Here is a 16,916-nt window from a genome sequence, read left to right on the forward strand (position 1 = left end):
AGACCAAACTCTCAGGGAGGAGATGTGAGCAGGGTCAGATTAGGGAGAGACCAAACTCTCAGGGAGGAGATGGAATCCACAGAGCTGGAATCCACCACACAGACATCACCCAGAGCCAAAACCTCATTCTGGAAGTTTGTAAAGCAAAGTGGTGTGACAGCATTTCCTGTATCCATTTAGACTGGCAATATGGAAACCATTAAGGAGCTTGAAGAAAATAAAAAGCTGCAGTACATTGGTCATGTTGTGTTTGCACCGACATCTTGGGTAAATGTGAGTTTTGTAATGTGGTGTTTTATCAGCACAAAGCATCCCGTTGAGAGAGACAGAGCTATTGGATAGTTCAAATGAATGACTGTAATGGATGGGGAATTAGTTCTTCTCAGAATACTCCAACAAGATCTACACTGAAGTCCATGTTGTGAAGGACTTTAGATGAACTAAATATGTGACAGTGTAATACACCTACAGTTTAAGCACAGGGAAAAAGCACATGAAATAAATATGGTGACATCATGTTTCAACATTGTATGCACTGCAAATGACACACTGTGTCATTACACAGCAGCCCATTAACTAAAAGGGTGTGACTAGGACCAGAGTAGCGGTGACACATCTACTCTCATGTCCTCATTTTGGATTTGTCCCAGCCTCTACAGGGCCTTTAGTGACCTAAGACACCGTGGATGGATAGATAAACTGACTGACTGACTGACTGACTGACAGACAGACAGACAGACAGACAGACAGACAGACAGACAGACAGACAGACAGACAGACAGACAGACAGACAGACAGACAGACAGACAGACAGACAGACAGACAGACAGACAGACAGACAGACAGACAGACAGACAGACAGACAGACAGACAGACAGACAGACAGACAGACAGACAGACAGACAGAGAGACAGAGAGACAGAGAGACAGAGAGACAGAGATAAGGTGCAGTGGCCCCCCCCAGACAGACAGAGAAAGTTTCTCAATGTGTGTCATTCTATCACAATGTGTGTCATTCTATCCCAATGTGTGTCATTCTATCTCAGTGTGTGTCATTCTATCTCAATGTGTGTCATTCTATCTCAGTGTGTGTCATTCTATCCCAATGTGTGTCATTCTATCTCAATGTGTGTATTTCTATCCCAATGTGTGTCATTCTATCTCAGTGTGTGTCATTCTATCTCATTGTGTGTCATTCTATCTCAATGTGTGTCATTCTATCTCAATGTGTGTCATTCTATCTCATTGTGTGTCATTCTATCTCAATGAAACCTCCTCGTCCCCGTAGCGGGGGTTAATTGGACGAGAAACACTGCAATACAAAGTGTTAAAAGGAGACAAAAGAGTCTTGGCCGAGGTTCAAGAGGAGAGCACCTCCAGGCAGTACAGGCTGAGGCTGACTGCTGCCGAGAGAGAAGTCTTGGCCGAGGTTCAAGAGGAGAGCACCTCCAGGCAGTACAGGCTGAGGCTGACTGCTGCCGAGAGAGAAGTCTTGGCCGAGGTTCAAGAGGAGAGCACCTCCAGGCAGTACAGGCTGAGGCTGACTGCTGCCGAGAGAGAAGTCTTGGCCGAGGTTCAAGAGGAGAGCACCTCCAGGCAGTACAGGCTGAGGCTGACTGCTGCTGGGAGAGAAGTCTTGGCCGAGGTTCAAGAGGAGAGCACCTCCAGGCAGTACAGGCTGAGGCTGACTGCTTCCGAGAGAGAAGTCTTGGCCGAGGTTCAAGAGGAGAGCACCTCCAGGCAGTACAGGCTGAGGCTGACTGTTGCTGAGAGAGAAGTCTTGGCCGAGGTTCAAGAGGAGAGCACCTCCAGGCAGTACAGGCTGAGGCTGACTGCTGCCGAGAGAAGTCTGGCCGAGGTTCAAGAGGAGAGCACCTCCATTTAAGTACAGGCTGAGGCTGACTGCTGCTGCTTAAAGTCACAAAAGAAAGAGCACCTCCAGGCAGTACAGGCTGAGGCTGACACTGCGAGAGAAGTCTTGGCCGAGGTTCAAGAGGAGGCACCTCCAGGCAGTACAGGCTGAGGCTGACTGCTGCTGAGAGAGAAGTCTTTGAGGTTCAAGAGGAGAGCACCTCCAGGCAGTACAGGCTGAGGCTGACTGCTGCTGAGAGAGAGGGCTGCGTTTCCCCATGTCTCTCTGTCTCCATTTAATTACACTGAGGCTGACAGACATGGTGCTTAAAGACACAAAAGAAAAGACAGGGTCAGAAATAAACAGCACTGCAGTCATTCATTGAGGCGCGTCACAGACACAGTCCCTACAGTTTACTATACATCATTGACTTGGATTCATATCACAGGAGATTGGTGACACCTTCATTGGAAAACTGGCTCGTTCTATTGACTGGAGTATGAGTCAGTGGAATGATAACAAATCCATCAAACACATTCCGTTTGCTCCGTTCACGTTATTATGATTCCGTCCTCCCGTCAGCAGCCTCCTGTGATTCAGATACTTAACTCTGACAAGCATGATTCAGTATGATTCAGTATGATTCAGATACTTAAACTCTGACAAGCTTGGCGCATGATTCAGTATGATTCAGTATGATTCAGTATGATTCTGATAGCTTCAATCATGATTCAGCTTGAAGCATGATTCAGTATGATTCAGTATGATTCAGTATAATTCAGCATGATTCAGTATGATTCAGTATGAATCAGATACTTCAACTCTGACAAGCTTGAAGCATGATTCAGTATGATTCAGTATAATTCAGTATGATTCAGTATGATTCAGTATAATTCAGTATGATTCAGTATGATTCAGTATGATTCAGTATGATTCAGATACTTCAACTCTGACAAGCTTGGCGCATGATTCAGTATGATTCAGTATGATTCAGTATAATTCAGTATGATTCAGTATGATTCAGTATGATTCAGTATGATTCAGTATAATTCAGTATGATTCAGTATGATTCAGTATGATTCAGTATGAATCAGATATACTTCAAGCATGATTCAAGTATGATTCAGTATGATTCAGTATGATTCAGTATGATTCTGTATAATTCAGTATGATTCAGTATGATTCAGTATGATTCAGTATGATTCAGATACTTCAACTCTGACAAGCTTGGCGCATGATTCAGTATGATTCAGTATGATTCAGTATAATTCAGTATGATTCAGTATGATTCAGTATGATTCAGTATGAATCAGATACTTCAACTCTGACAAGCTTGAAGCATGATTCAGTATGATTCAGTATAATTCAGTATGATTCAGTATGATTCAGTATGATTCAGTATGATTCAGTATGATTCAGTATGATTCAGATACTTCAACTCTGACAAGCTTGGAGCATGATTCAGTATGATTCAGTATGATTCAGTATAATTCAGTATGATTCAGTATGATTCAGTATGATTCAGTATGATTCGGTATGATTCAGTATAATTCAGTATGATTCAGTATGATTCAGTATGAAGCTTGAAGCATGTCCTGTGATAAAGCTTGAAGCATGATTCAGTATAATTCAGTATGATTCAGTATGATTCAGTATGATTCAGTATAATTCAGTATGATTCAGTATAATTCAGTATGATTCAGTATGATTCAGTATTTCAGTATGATTCAGTTGATTCAGTATAATTCACTATGATTCAGATACTTCAACTCTGACAAGCTTGAAGCATGATTCATCTATAATTCAGTATGATTCAGTATGATTCAGTATGATCCAGTATAATTGGGAATGATTCAGTATAATTGTATGAACATTGATTCTATAACAGTTCATGATTCAGTATGAAGTATAATTCAGTATGATTCAGAACAATTGACTGCTTAACAGCCTCCACTCTATAAGATCCGAGCAGGCTTTCCTTAATGTAGTGAGGCTGGCCAGGATGTGTCTGCTATAACAGAACCAGTGGAGGCTGTTAAGGGGAACACGGCTCATAATCCACTCTTCTGGAACGGCTTTCCACTAGAATGGACATTGCTGCATAACATTTCCATTACATGGGAAGTCATTTCCACTAGATGTTGAAACATGTGTTTAACAGTCCAGTTGATACCATTCCACTGAACCATTACCACAAGCCAGCCTCCCCAATTCTGGGTGCCACCAGACCTGGAACATTGCTGCTATAACAGCATTCCATCTCTTCAAAGGCTTTCATGGATGTTGGAACCTTTGCTGCTATAACAGCCTCCACTCTTCTGGGAAGGCTTTCCACTAGATGTTGGAACATTTCTGCTATAACAGCCTTCACTATTCTGGGAAGGCTTTCCACTAGATGTTGAAACATTTCTGCGGGGACTTGCTTTCATTCAGCCACAAGAGCATTAGTGAGGTCGGGGCACTGATGTTGGGCGATTAGGCCTGGCTCGCATTCGGCATTCCAAGTCGATGAGGTTGAAGTACTGAATCATATCCATCTGAATCAAGGTGTTCGATGAGGTTGAAGTACTGAATCATACTGAATCATACTGAATCATACTGAATCATACTGAATCATACTGAATCATACTGAAATCGTGCTGAATCATACAGCTTGTCAGAAGTTGAAGTCATCTGACTGAATCATCATACTAAATAATACTGAATCATACTGAATCATACTGAATCATACTGAATCATACTGAATAATACTGAATCATACTGAATCATATCATACTGAATAATACTGAATCATACTGAATCATACTGAATCATCATACTGAATCATACTGAATCATACTGAATCATACTGAATCATACTGAATCATGCGTCAAGCTTGTCAGAGTTGAAGTATCTGAATCACAGGAGGCTGCTGACGGGAGGACGGCTCATAATAACGTCCGGAACGGAGCAAACGGAATGTGTTTGATGGATTTGTTATCATTCCACTGACTCCGCTCCAGTCAATAGAACGAGCCCGTTCTCTCCAATGAAGGTGTCACCAATCTCCTGTGATATGAATCCAAGTCAATGATGTATAGTAAACTGTAGGGACTGTGTCTGTGACGCGCCCTCAATGAATGACTGCAGTGCTGTTTATTTCTGACCCTGTCTTTTTCTTTTGTGTCTTTAAGCACCATGTCTGTCAGCCTCAGTGTAATTAAATGGAGACACAGAGACATGGGGGAAACGCAGCCCTCTCTCTCAGCAGCAGTGTGCTGAGCCTCTGTGCAGACCAGTCAAGTTCTTCCACATCGATCTCCACTAACCATTTCTGTATGGACCTCACTTTGTGCACAGGGGCATTGTCATACTGAAGCGTTAATATTTCCCTTCACTGGAACTAAGGGGCCCGAACCATGAAAAACAGCACCAGACCATTATTCCTCCTCCACCGAACTTTACAGTTGGCACTACGCATTCGGACAGGTAGCGTTGTCCTGGCATCCGCCAAACCCAGATTTGTCCATCGGACTTCCAGATGGTAAAGTGTGATTCATCACTCCAGAGAACGTGTTTCCACTGCTCCAGAGTCCAATGGCGACGAGCTTTACAGACAACAAATATTTTAAATGGCAAAGATAAATATCCCGATTAACAAAAAAGCATATGATGCTTTTCACATCAACACCTCCTATTCAGACTCAACGTCCCTGAACGTTGTGACCAGTTTCAATGACAGAAAGTATTGATGTAAAAAATATACTTGTTTGTTTATTGGGATATTTATCATTGCCATTTAAAATATGTGTTGTCTGTTAAAATCAAGTTTGGTGGGAAAAGTCAGTTTCAGTTCCCACGGTGGTGACCTCCCTCCCACATCACTTGTGTATTTACCAGAGCATAAATCAATCATCTTTTACAGCAAGCCAAAATGTACAGAAGGAAACGCTGTACGACTGGTACATCTTGACGTGAACCTGTGTTTAAACTTCTCCACTTTCACTCGATAAAGAGGGTTACCTGCATTCTAAAGTCAATTATCGCTTTGAAGACAATTATGGTAATAAAAACACTTTTTGAGGTATTGTTATCACTAAATCACTAAATTGTTTCAATTATCACCTCAACATAATGCATGATCTCGTCACAGGTTCCAGACCAGCCACACTGTACATTGTAGATATACTATAATACTATATCCTTACTCCTAAAAGGTGATTATCCACTATTAGATATATTGATCATCAATAATGTTTTCATGACTAAACTTCAACTACAGATGTGGTTATCTTAATTTGAGCCAGTTTGCTACAGCAGGAAAATAATCCTGCAGCAACAGGAAACGTGAATTATTATGTGGATTATAATTAATGGACATTTTTGTTGGGGTTGATACATTTCTCGTAAGGGAAAATGAAGTCTGAAATTTCTAAGTGGAAACGACAAACTTCAGAAGTCTTTTCATAGCCTCAAATACACTAGACGTTTTACTTTTCCTGCACTGTAGGAAAGTTCTCCCGCAACAGGGTGATCAGATTAAGATCCTACATCTGAATGCAGACGTGTTTACCTGCTACCTGTTGACAAGATTGAGATGTGTGTTCTATTTACACAGATCCCGGACTCCCACTTCACTACCCTCGAATTAGCCCACTTCATTCTCAGTTCAACGTGGGGTCAGCAGCACAACACAGCCCTCACAAGCCTCTTCCAAGCCAAGGGTCTCCTCCTCTGAAAGGAGCTGGGGGTTTATGTAACGTGCTCCTCGTGTCTTTGAATCCTGACAAAGGAAAACAATGAGAGGTGATAAGTCAGGAGCAGTGTTTTCAGACGGGAGACCAGAGTTGTTTCATTAGGGCACATCGAAGCAAAACGTTTTGCAACGGAGTTCAGAGTCCTTCACTGATTCAGTCAGTTTTCTTCTGTTTGCCTAATGAATACAACCCAAATGAGATGGAAGACAAGATGGTGGATTTTGGATGGTGGAGCCCCCTATTCCCCCGGGCCACTGCCAACTTCCTTCACCATCGGCTGTTCTATGCCACCACCACAGACCACACACTTGGCTCGGAGCAACTAGGCAGGAGATGGAGACAGACGTGAATACTCCCTGGAATTTTTGAGGCAGCAAGAATGCCCTGGGTCTTGATCACAAGGTTGGAAAATGGCGTGCTGTGAAAATGTTAACAGACCCATCATGTCCCAGAACACATACAGCTACAAACGTTTTCATAAGGTTCCTCTTGATTGAATGAATAATATGCTACGGCACCATTCATGTGATCATGCAATGTCTGTTTATTTAACCATGTGGGCTACTGTTCCTTGAATCCCAGTCATTCAACTAGAAACTATTATTATGTGATACTTTGCAATAGTGTGAAAACCACTTCACAAATGCCCATGAATGGCCTTTTTGTAGGTCTAATACTGCAAATTCAAAACAACATATAAAAAGCACTTTCAATGGTTGAGCGATGTGTCTCTGCTTCGTTCTGTACCACAGACGCAGTATAATCAGCTCGTTTACTTTTCAAGTTTAAAGCTAATTACAGCTTTCAAAACGCAGCGGCTCAGATCTTCGTCAGAGACAAAAAAACAAAATGTCCGCCCCTGTCAAGAGTGAAGAAAAGCACAGACGTCTCAAGGCACGATTCGTACTGCTTACATTTGCTTTTCCAGCCAGTCATTCTCTCTCGTTCTCTTACCCAAATATGAGAGCTTCCACAAATACTTGTGTTGTTGAAAGACTCAAACAGGATGCCATTGTGTTATAAACACAGAACTTTCTCCTACTGGAGCCGGTCTGGGCCCATGTACCCACTGTGGTTTGTTGTGTAATCATCCAGCTATGTGTTTTCAGCTTCTCACCACCACCCGCTCTGTCTGTTTCCATTGGTATTGGGCTCTCGTCCCATGGATAGAGTTGGGGGGGGGGGGTATGATTTTCGCACATTGGAGCAGAATCCGTTTATGAGGAGCAATGCTTTTTGGGGTGTTTGTACTTTCTACAGACTTAATAATAATAATAATATATGCCATTTAGCAGACGCTTTTATCCAAAGCGACTTACAGTCATGTGTGCATACATTCTACGTATGGGTGGTCCCGGGAATCGAACCCACTACCCTGGCGTTACAAGCGCCATGCTCTACCAACTGAGCTACAGAAGGACTTGAGAGATAGATCTATGATGTACCCAAGACACATGTTCTTCAAAGACAGTAACATATATCTTTTCCCCCTGATGTAGCCCATTACCAGAAGTATTCTCTGGGTCATTACGTCTGATGTAGCCCATTACCAGAAGTATTCTCTGGGTCATTACGTCTGATGTAGCCCATTACCAGAAGTATTCTCTGGGTCATTACGTCTGACGTAGCCCATTACCAGAAGTATTCTCTGGGTCATTACGTCTGATGTAGACCATTACCAGAAGTATTCTCTGGGTCATTACGTCTGACGTAGACCATTACCAGAAGTATTCTCTGGGTCATTACGTCTGATGTAGCCCATTACCAGAAGTATTCTCTGGGTCATTACGTCTGACGTAGACCATTACCAGAAGTATTCTCTGGGTCATTACGTCTGATGTAGCCCATTACCAGAAGTATTCTCTGGGTCATTACGTCTGATGTAGACCATTACCAGAAGTATTCTCTGGGTCATTACGTCTGATGTAGCCCATTACCAGAAGTATTCTCCGGGTCATTACGTCTGATGTAGACGTAGCTGCATGGACCGTCTTCGTTTGGTCAGGACAGATGCTTTCGGTTTCATGTTGTACTTTAATTCTAGACCCACAAATAATATCAGTGGGAATTATCAAAGGAAACTTCCCTCATCACCTCCAGGCTGGCAGCTGATCAGTGGATGTGCCCTCCTTCTTCAGGGGCCTTCTGGATCTTTGGTACAGCCAATCAGATGTGAATGAACCTCATTTGGTTGATCCTGACGGTGGTAATGAAGTAACATAGCTATTTAATTGGAAGACTATGACTGAAGCTTTTCAACGTACTGTTGAGCGTAAAGGGTAAATGCATTGTGTTATCATCCACTACACCTCTGCTGTTTTTATCCCACAACTGATCAGAATGTACTTTGACCTCGACAACTCTAGTGCCCTCTGTCACGTCACATATCTCAACTCAATACACAAAACACCACCAGAGAATATCAGTAGAAAGACTAAATCAAAGTTTGAAGAAAGCCCAACATCTTAGAATACGAGTACTTTATTGTCAATGTGTGAATGGCATAACTTTTTCAGGTGATTGATAAAATATGAGAACTAAAACCAGGTGTGTCATGTTGTCTGCAGGATATATCTCTTTCAGCATATATAGAATCCAAAGTGCATAATTCTGTTCTTTTTTGTTTTATTTCATCCATATACACATTACACTATACATAAATAATTGCATTGTAAAAATGACTTGGTATTTACAAGTATAATATATTTCATATAATATATAAAACTTTATATTAAATCTAGGTAGATTATATTTGGGATAGTTGGTTGAGATAGCTGTCTGTGTGTGTGTGTGTGTGTCTGTGTGTGTGTGAATCTGTGTGTGTGTCTATGTGTGTGTGTGTGTGTGTGTGTGTGTGTGTGTGTGTCTATGTGTGTGTGTGTGTGTGTGTGTGTGTCTGTGTGTGTGTGTGTGTGTGTGTGTGTGTGTGTCTATGTGTGTGTGTGTGTGTGTGTGTGTGTCTGTGTGTGTGTGTGTGTGTGTGTGTGTGTGTGTCTGTGTGTGTGTGTGTGTGTGTGTGTGTGTGTGTGTGTGTGTGTCTATGTGTGTGTGTGTGTGTGTGTGTGTGTCTATGTGTGTGTGTGTGTGTGTGTGTGTGTGTGTGTGTGTGTATGTGTGTGTGTGTGTGTGTGTATGTGTGTGTGTGTGTCTATGTGTGTGTGTCTATGTGTGTGTGTGTGTGTGTGTCTATGTGTGTGTGTGTGTGTGTGTGTGTGTGTGTGTCTATGTGTGTGTGTGTGTGTGTCTATGTGTGTGTGTGTGTCTGTGTGTGTGTGTGTGTGTATGTGTGTGTGTGTGTGTGTGTGTGTATGTGTGTGTGTGTGTGTGTGTGTGTGTGTGAAGATGTGTGTGTGTGTGTGTGTGTGTGTGTGTGTGTCTATGTGTGTGTGTGTGTGTGTGTGTGTGTGTGTGTGTGTGTGTACACATATACCTGTGTAGCACCTGTGTAATATACGTGTACTGTATTTGTGTTTCCCCGTCTGTCCATCCGTGTGTATGCCTGTCCATCCATCCCTCTGTCTGTCTTCCTAGTCTGTGTGTTATCTGTGGGTATTGAGCAACACCTCCACCCAGCAGGGGCAGGAGGTGACGAACTGTCTGGAGTAGCAGGGGCCCCAGCCCTTGGCGAAGCTGATCCTCACACTGTGGGGGTCATAGGGGCCCTCCAGCCCCACAGGGGGCTCCATGCCCTGCTGCAGGATCCAACTGGACTTGTCATAGTCAAACACTTTGAGTGAGTAGCCAGGCATCACCCTCCTCACCGTCAGTCCCCTCACTGAGCTGGGCAGGTCCAGGGTGGGCGAGTGGACAAACACTGGGTGCTGGCTACGGTTGTAGATCCACACTCCGTCAGGTTCTTGGCTCAGGACAATCCCGTAGCCGATTTTGCTGCGCGTTCGCTGGACACAGCTGACCGTGCTGCTGCCACTACCGCCGCGGTGACTACGGTTGCCATGGTGACCGTCGCAGCGGTGACCGTTGCTAGCGTTGGCAACGGCGTTGAGTTGGCCCAGGCAGAGGCCCGTGCCCTGAGGTAGGTCGTAGAAGATGCTGAGCGAGGGCTCGTGGGCCGGGTAGAGGCGGCCGACCGCGTCTGCTGTTCCCAGTAGGCTACGCTGCACCAGTGGGAACGCCGCTCACAGGAGGACGAGGAGCCCACGGAGGTACCGGGGCTGAGAAGGAGAGAGAGAGACATTGTTATAGTTGTAACCCCATTCACTTTTCATGCCAATAAAGCTGATATGAATTATATTCATTTGTGGGGGAGGAAGAGAGTGAAAGTTACCCTGAATATCTGAACAAACTAAAGCTAGATTTACTACAGTCACTAACTTCAAGTAAAGACATGTGTCCATTGACCAGACTGATAGACTTAGGAGAGAGACCAGACTGATAGACCGAGGAGAGAGACCAGACTGATAGACCGAGGAGGGAGACCAGACTGATAGACCGAGAAGGGAGATCAGACTGATAGACCGAGGAGAGAGACCAGACTGATAGACCGAGGAGGGAGACCAGACTGATAGACCGAGGAGAGAGACCAGACTGATAGACCGAGGAGAGAGACCAGACTGATAGACCGAGGAGGGAGACCAGACTGATAGACCGAGGAGAGAGACCAGACTGATAGACCGAGGAGAGAGACCAGACTGATAGACCGAGGAGAGAGACCAGACTGATAGACTTGGGAGGGAGACCAGACTGATAGACCGAGGAGAGAGACCAGACTGATAGGAGAGGAGACCAGACTGATAGACCGAGGAGAGAGACCAGACTGATAGACCGAGGAGGAGACCAGACTGATAGACCGAGGAGAGAGACCAGACTGATAGACCGAGGAGAGAGACCAGACTGGAGAGAGACCAGACTGATAGACCGAGGAGAGGAAATGGAAACTGTAACATTTTCAACACAAAACAATCCTACTTACAAAAACAAAAACTCCTCAGCTTCTAGTAAGTTCCTCGTTCCTCATTTCCCATGAGCCATTAGTAGTAAGTTCTAAAAACCCTGGAAAAACTGTCATCTTGACCAGCAATAGACCGAGGAGGAGACCAGACCCCTTAGACCGAGGAGAGAGACCAGACTAGACCCCTCCCCCCCCTCTTGGGAGGGAGACCCTCCGCATTCCAGACGGGTGAGCCCTGATAGCGTGGGAGAGAAACTGTAACCCCCATTCCTCCATCTCAGTAAGCCCCTATCCCCACGAGCTAAGAGAGAGTCAGACCAGGAGAAAGAAAAAGTGAGCGAGAGAGACAGAGAGAGAGAAAGAAAGGGAGAGAGAGAGAGAGAGAGAGAAAGAGAGAGAGAGAGAGAGAGAGAGACAGAGAGAGAGAGAGAGAGAGAAAGAGGAGAGAGAAAAGGAGGGAGAGAGAGAGAGAAAGGGAGAGAAAGGGGAGAGAGAGAAAAGGAGGGAGAGAGAGGGAGAGGGAGAGAAAGGGAGAGAGAGAAAGGGAGAGAAAGGGAGAGAGAGAAAGGGAGGGAGAGGGCGAGAAAAGGAGGGAGAGAGAGAGGGAAAGGGGGGGAGAGGGGAGAGAGAGAGAAAGGGAGAGTGAGAGAGAGAGAAAGGGAGAGAACGGGAGAGAAAGGGAGAGAGAGAAAAGGAGGGAGAGAGAGAGAAAGGGAGAGAGAGAGAAAGAGGGAGAGAGAGAGAAAGGGAGGGAGAGGGCGAGAAAAGGAGGGAGAGAGAGGGAGAGAGAGAGGGAAAGGGGGAGAGAGGAAGGGAGAGAGAGAGAAAGGGAGAGAACGGGAGAGAAAGGGAGAGGGCGAGAAAAGGAGGGAGAGAGAGGGAGAGAGAGGGAAAGGGGAGAGAGAAAGGGAGAGAGAGAGAGAATCTATCTGTGTATCCTGTTGGGGGAGAATGCAGAGAGCTGTGGGTTGGCAGTGCACTACATTGCTGCCTGCCATAAGATGAGGGACAGTGTCTGACAAACCAATCAACCTGCACATGTACTCTACTGTATGCTCATTGTTATTGTTCAATAAATGGTTATCCAAAGTAAGCTTCAGCAATATGAACATTGTTACATCATGCCAATAAAGCAAACTGAATTTAATTTAATTAAGAGAGAGAGCGAGAGAGAGACAGAGAGAGAGAGAGAGAGAGAGACAGAGAGAGAGACAGAGAGAGAGACAGAGAGAGAGAGAGAGAGACAGAGAGAGAGAGAGGAGAGAGAGAGAGAGAGAGAGAGACAGAGAGACAGAGAGAGAGAGAGAGAGAGAGAGAGAGAGAGAGACAGAGAGAGAGAGAGAGAGACAGAGACAGAGAGAGACAGAGAGAGAGAGAGAGAGAGAGAGAGAGGCAGACAGAGAGAGAGAGGAGCAGAGAGAGAGAGAGAGAGAGAGGCAGAGAGAGAGAGAGAGAGCAGAGAGCAGAGAGAGAGAGAGAGGAGAGAGAGGCAGAGAGAGAGAGAGAGAGAGAGAGAGGGCAGAGAGAGAGAGAGAGAGCAGCAGAGAGAAGAGACAGAGACAGGAGCGCAGAGAGAGAGAGAGAGAGAGAGAGAGAGAGAGAGCAGAGACAGAGAGAGAGGAGAGAGAGAGGGCAGAGGGGAGGGATCATGCAGCATTCAGCTCCCTGACAACCTAGCGCGAGCCCGCGAACCCCTGACCCCCCAGCCCTCATGCTATCAGCTCACATTAACTCCCACACAGAGTGATGCCATTATTTTGCTCCAGAGACTCTATTGACACAGAGGATTTAAAGCCCATGCGCCTGTGGCCCCATTCCTTTCATACTCATGCTAGCCCCCATCTCTGGGGCTCTAATGGCCGCCCTCTTTCCTATTAACAGGCTGCTTTAAGGTGACGCTGTGCGGAGATGCAGTGTGTGGAGCTGTACGTTTTCACTGTGGACATTTGACTTTTCTGTAGGTGGACATACTCTGTGTGCAAACTTTAACATGTGCAAACACACACACCGTTTTTTCAAATTGCACTTCTCATCTGAGGCCCACGTGTGTCATTAGTGAATTCCAGCCTGGCAGCTCCTGCGGTCTGCACTTTTTACAGCTCCACAATAAGAGGGAACAGAACAGGCTGCTAGCAGGGAGCGGGATCAGACAGACGTTACACAGCCTGTACTCTTCCCTGTAATAACACAGATCAACTCATACAGGAGAATGGGGAAGGAGCACTATGGGAAAATACACATTTGATTAGAAATGTCTAAATGTCAGGTATTTCTCCAGTCCCTGCATGAACTGAAACAGTGCAAATCCCATTGGCATCAAATGCATGACACACAAGTGGGTTATATTGACTCTTTAACTACGCTATGTGTTCACTACCATTCATTTCACACAGGCTTTCTTTCAGGATATAGCTGTTCATCGTGTGCATTGAGGTCAGTGGTTTGTACAGGTGCTGTGCAGGTATATCTCTCATGTAGATTGATGTCATTTGCTATGTGCTGTGTAACATTTCTGACCTAATCCAATGTAGAGATATATTACACCTCATGTGCTTCCCTTTACCAGATCATCTCTCATCACTAAGAGCTTGTGAGAGAGAGGGGGAAGAGAGGGGGAAGAGAGGGGAAGAGAGAGGGGGGAGGGAGAGGGGGGAGAGAGAGGGGGAGAGAGGGGGAAGAGAGGGGGAGAGAGGGGGAAGAGAGGGGAAGAGAGGGGGGAAGAGAGAGGGGGAGGGGGAGAGAGAGGGGAAGAGAGGGGGGAGAGAGAGGGGAAGAGAGATGGAAGAGAGAGGGGGAGGGAGGGAAGAGAGGGGGGAGAGAGGGGGAGAGAGGGAAGAGAGGGGGAGAGAGGGGAAGAGAGGGGGAGAGAGGGGAAGAGGGGGAGAGAGGGGAATAGAGGGGGAGGGAGGGGGGAGAGAGGGGGAGAGGGGAAGAGAGGGGGAAGAGAGGGGGAGAGAGGGGAGAGAGAGGGGGAAGAGAGGGGAGAGGGGGGAAGAGAGGGGAAGAGAAGGAGGAGATAGGGAGAGAGGGGAGGAGAGAGAGAGGGGGAAGAGAGGGGGAAGAGAGGGGAGAGGAGGGGAGAGAGAGAAGGGGGAGAGAGGGGGAGAGAGAGGGGAAGAGAGGGGGAAGAGAGGGGAGAGAGGGGGGAAGAGAGGGGGAGAGAGAGGGGGGAAGAGAGGGGGAAAAGAGGGGGAAAAGAGGGGGGAGAGAAGGGGAGAGAGAGAGGGGAAGAGAGGAATGTAAACTTTCTGTGGAATTTAGAAAGGAGGGGGGTACAAACTAAAGGTTATCAATTTGTTTAGTTATGGCTTGAAGAAGAAAAAAAGCAATGTGTGTGTGTGTGTGTGTGTGTGTGTGTGTGTGTGTGCTTTCTGTGTGAATGTGTGTGCTGTGTGTGTGTCAATTTGTGTGTGCGTGCGCGTGTGTGTGCGTGTGTCTGTGCGCGTGTGTCTGTGTGTGTGTGTGTGTGTGTGCGCGTGCACATGTTTCCTTCAGGATGTCAGAGTATTTATTATTCATCATTGTTTTGGCTAACCTGAGCCTTGTGCATTAAACTGAACTTTTCAGTTGGATTTTCTATAGTTCTCTCTGATCAGTATCAGTTTGATTTTCTATAGTTCTCTCTGATCAGTATCAGTTTGATTTTCTATAGTTCTCTCTGATCAGTTTCAGTTTGATTTTCTATAGTTCTCTCTGACCAGTTTCAGTTAGATTTTCTATAGTTCTCTCTGATCAGTTTCAGTTTGATTTTCTATAGTTCTCTCTGATCAGTTTCAGTTAGATTTTCTATAGTTCTCTCTGATCAGTTTCAGTTTGATTTTCTATAGTTCTCTCTGATCAGTATCAGTTAGATTTTCTATAGTTCTCTCTGATCAGTTTCAGTTTGATTTTCTATAGTTCTCTCTGATCAGTTTCAGTTGGATTTTCTATAATTCTCTCTGATCAGTATCAGTTGATCATTTTCAGTTAGATTTTCTAGTTCTCTCTGATCAGTTTCAGTTGATCAGTTTCAGTTGGATTTTCTGTAGTTTCTCTGATCAGTTTCAGTTGATCAGTTTCAGTTGGATTTTCTATAGTTCTCTCTGATCAGTTTCAGTTGGATTTTCTATAGTTCTCTCTGATAAGTTTCAGTCAATGTTCCATGAATGGGGGCAGGACCAATAATTATGGTATAATCTGAATCTGATATAGTATTATTCTTATGTCATATCATATCAAATCATATAACAAACTTAGACATTATAGAATATATATTGATTTCAATTATATACAGAATAACAGCTGTAGCTGATGCCTTGTTATCATGTCCTTAGTGGCTAGAGAGAGAGAGAGAGAGAGAGAGAGAGAGAGAGAGAGAGAGAGAGAGAGAGAGAGAGAGAGAGAGACAGAGACACAGAGGAGAGAGACAGAGAGACAGAGAGAGAAGAGACAGAGACACAGAGAGAGAGGGAGACAGAGAGAGTCAAAGAGACAGAGGGGAGACAGAGAGCGAGACAGAGAGAGAGGGGGAGACAGAGAAAGAGAGAGACAGAGAGAGACAGAGAGTGAGAGAGAGAGACAGAGAGAATCTGGACAGCAATTACAGTGTTCTGCAACCATTTAACCCAACCACCCTTTAACAGCTCTGTTTACACAATTAGATAAGTAGCTTTTGAGATTGCATTTTCAAAATCACCCTCTCTTAGTGCCAATCTGACAGACACACCCCAAACACCCTCACCCTTCTCTCCAGTGCCAATCTGTTTCACCCCTCTTAGTGCCAATCTGACAGACACACCCCAAACACCCTCACCCTTCTCTCCTTGTCTCTCCGTTTCACCCTCTCTTAGTGCCAATCTGACAGACACACCCCAAACACCCTCACCCTTCTCTCCATGTCTCTCCGTTTCACCCTCTCTTAGTGCCAATCTGACAGACACACCCCAAACACCCTCACCCTTCTCTCCATGTCTCTCCGTTTCACCCTCTCTTAGTGCCAATCTGACAGACACACCCCAAACACCCTCACCCTTCTCTCCGTGTCTCTCCGTTTCACCCTCTCTTAGTGCCAATCCGACAGACACACCCCAAACACCCTCACCCTTCTCTCCGTGTCTCTCCATTTCACCCTCTCTTAGTGCCAATCCGACAGACACACCCCAAACACCCTCACCCTTCTCTCCGTGTCTCTCCGTTTCACCCTCTCTTAGTGCCAATCCGACAGACACACCCCAAACACCCTCACCCTTCTCTCCGTGTCTCTCCGTTTCACCCTCTCTTAGTGCCAATCTGACAGACACACCCCAAACACCCTCACCCTTCTCTCCGTGTCTCTCCGTTTCACCCTCTCTTAGTGCCAATCTGACAGACACACCCCAAACACCCTCACCCTTCTCTCCGTGTCTCTCCGTTTCACCCTCTCTTAGTGCCAATCTGACA

The 16,916-nt window shown here is 45.4% G+C and overlaps 1 pseudogene; it reads right to left on the bottom strand.

The window, feature by feature from the left end:
- Window positions 1-10,043: 10,043 nt before the first annotated feature.
- Window positions 10,044-16,916, bottom strand: part of LOC118381326 (mothers against decapentaplegic homolog 6-like) — a 30,796-nt pseudogene continuing 23,923 nt past the window's right edge.

The sequence above is a fragment of the Oncorhynchus keta genome, unplaced genomic scaffold, assembly GCF_023373465.1.
Source record: "Oncorhynchus keta strain PuntledgeMale-10-30-2019 unplaced genomic scaffold, Oket_V2 Un_contig_4470_pilon_pilon, whole genome shotgun sequence".
Classification (NCBI taxonomy): domain Eukaryota; kingdom Metazoa; phylum Chordata; class Actinopteri; order Salmoniformes; family Salmonidae; genus Oncorhynchus; species Oncorhynchus keta.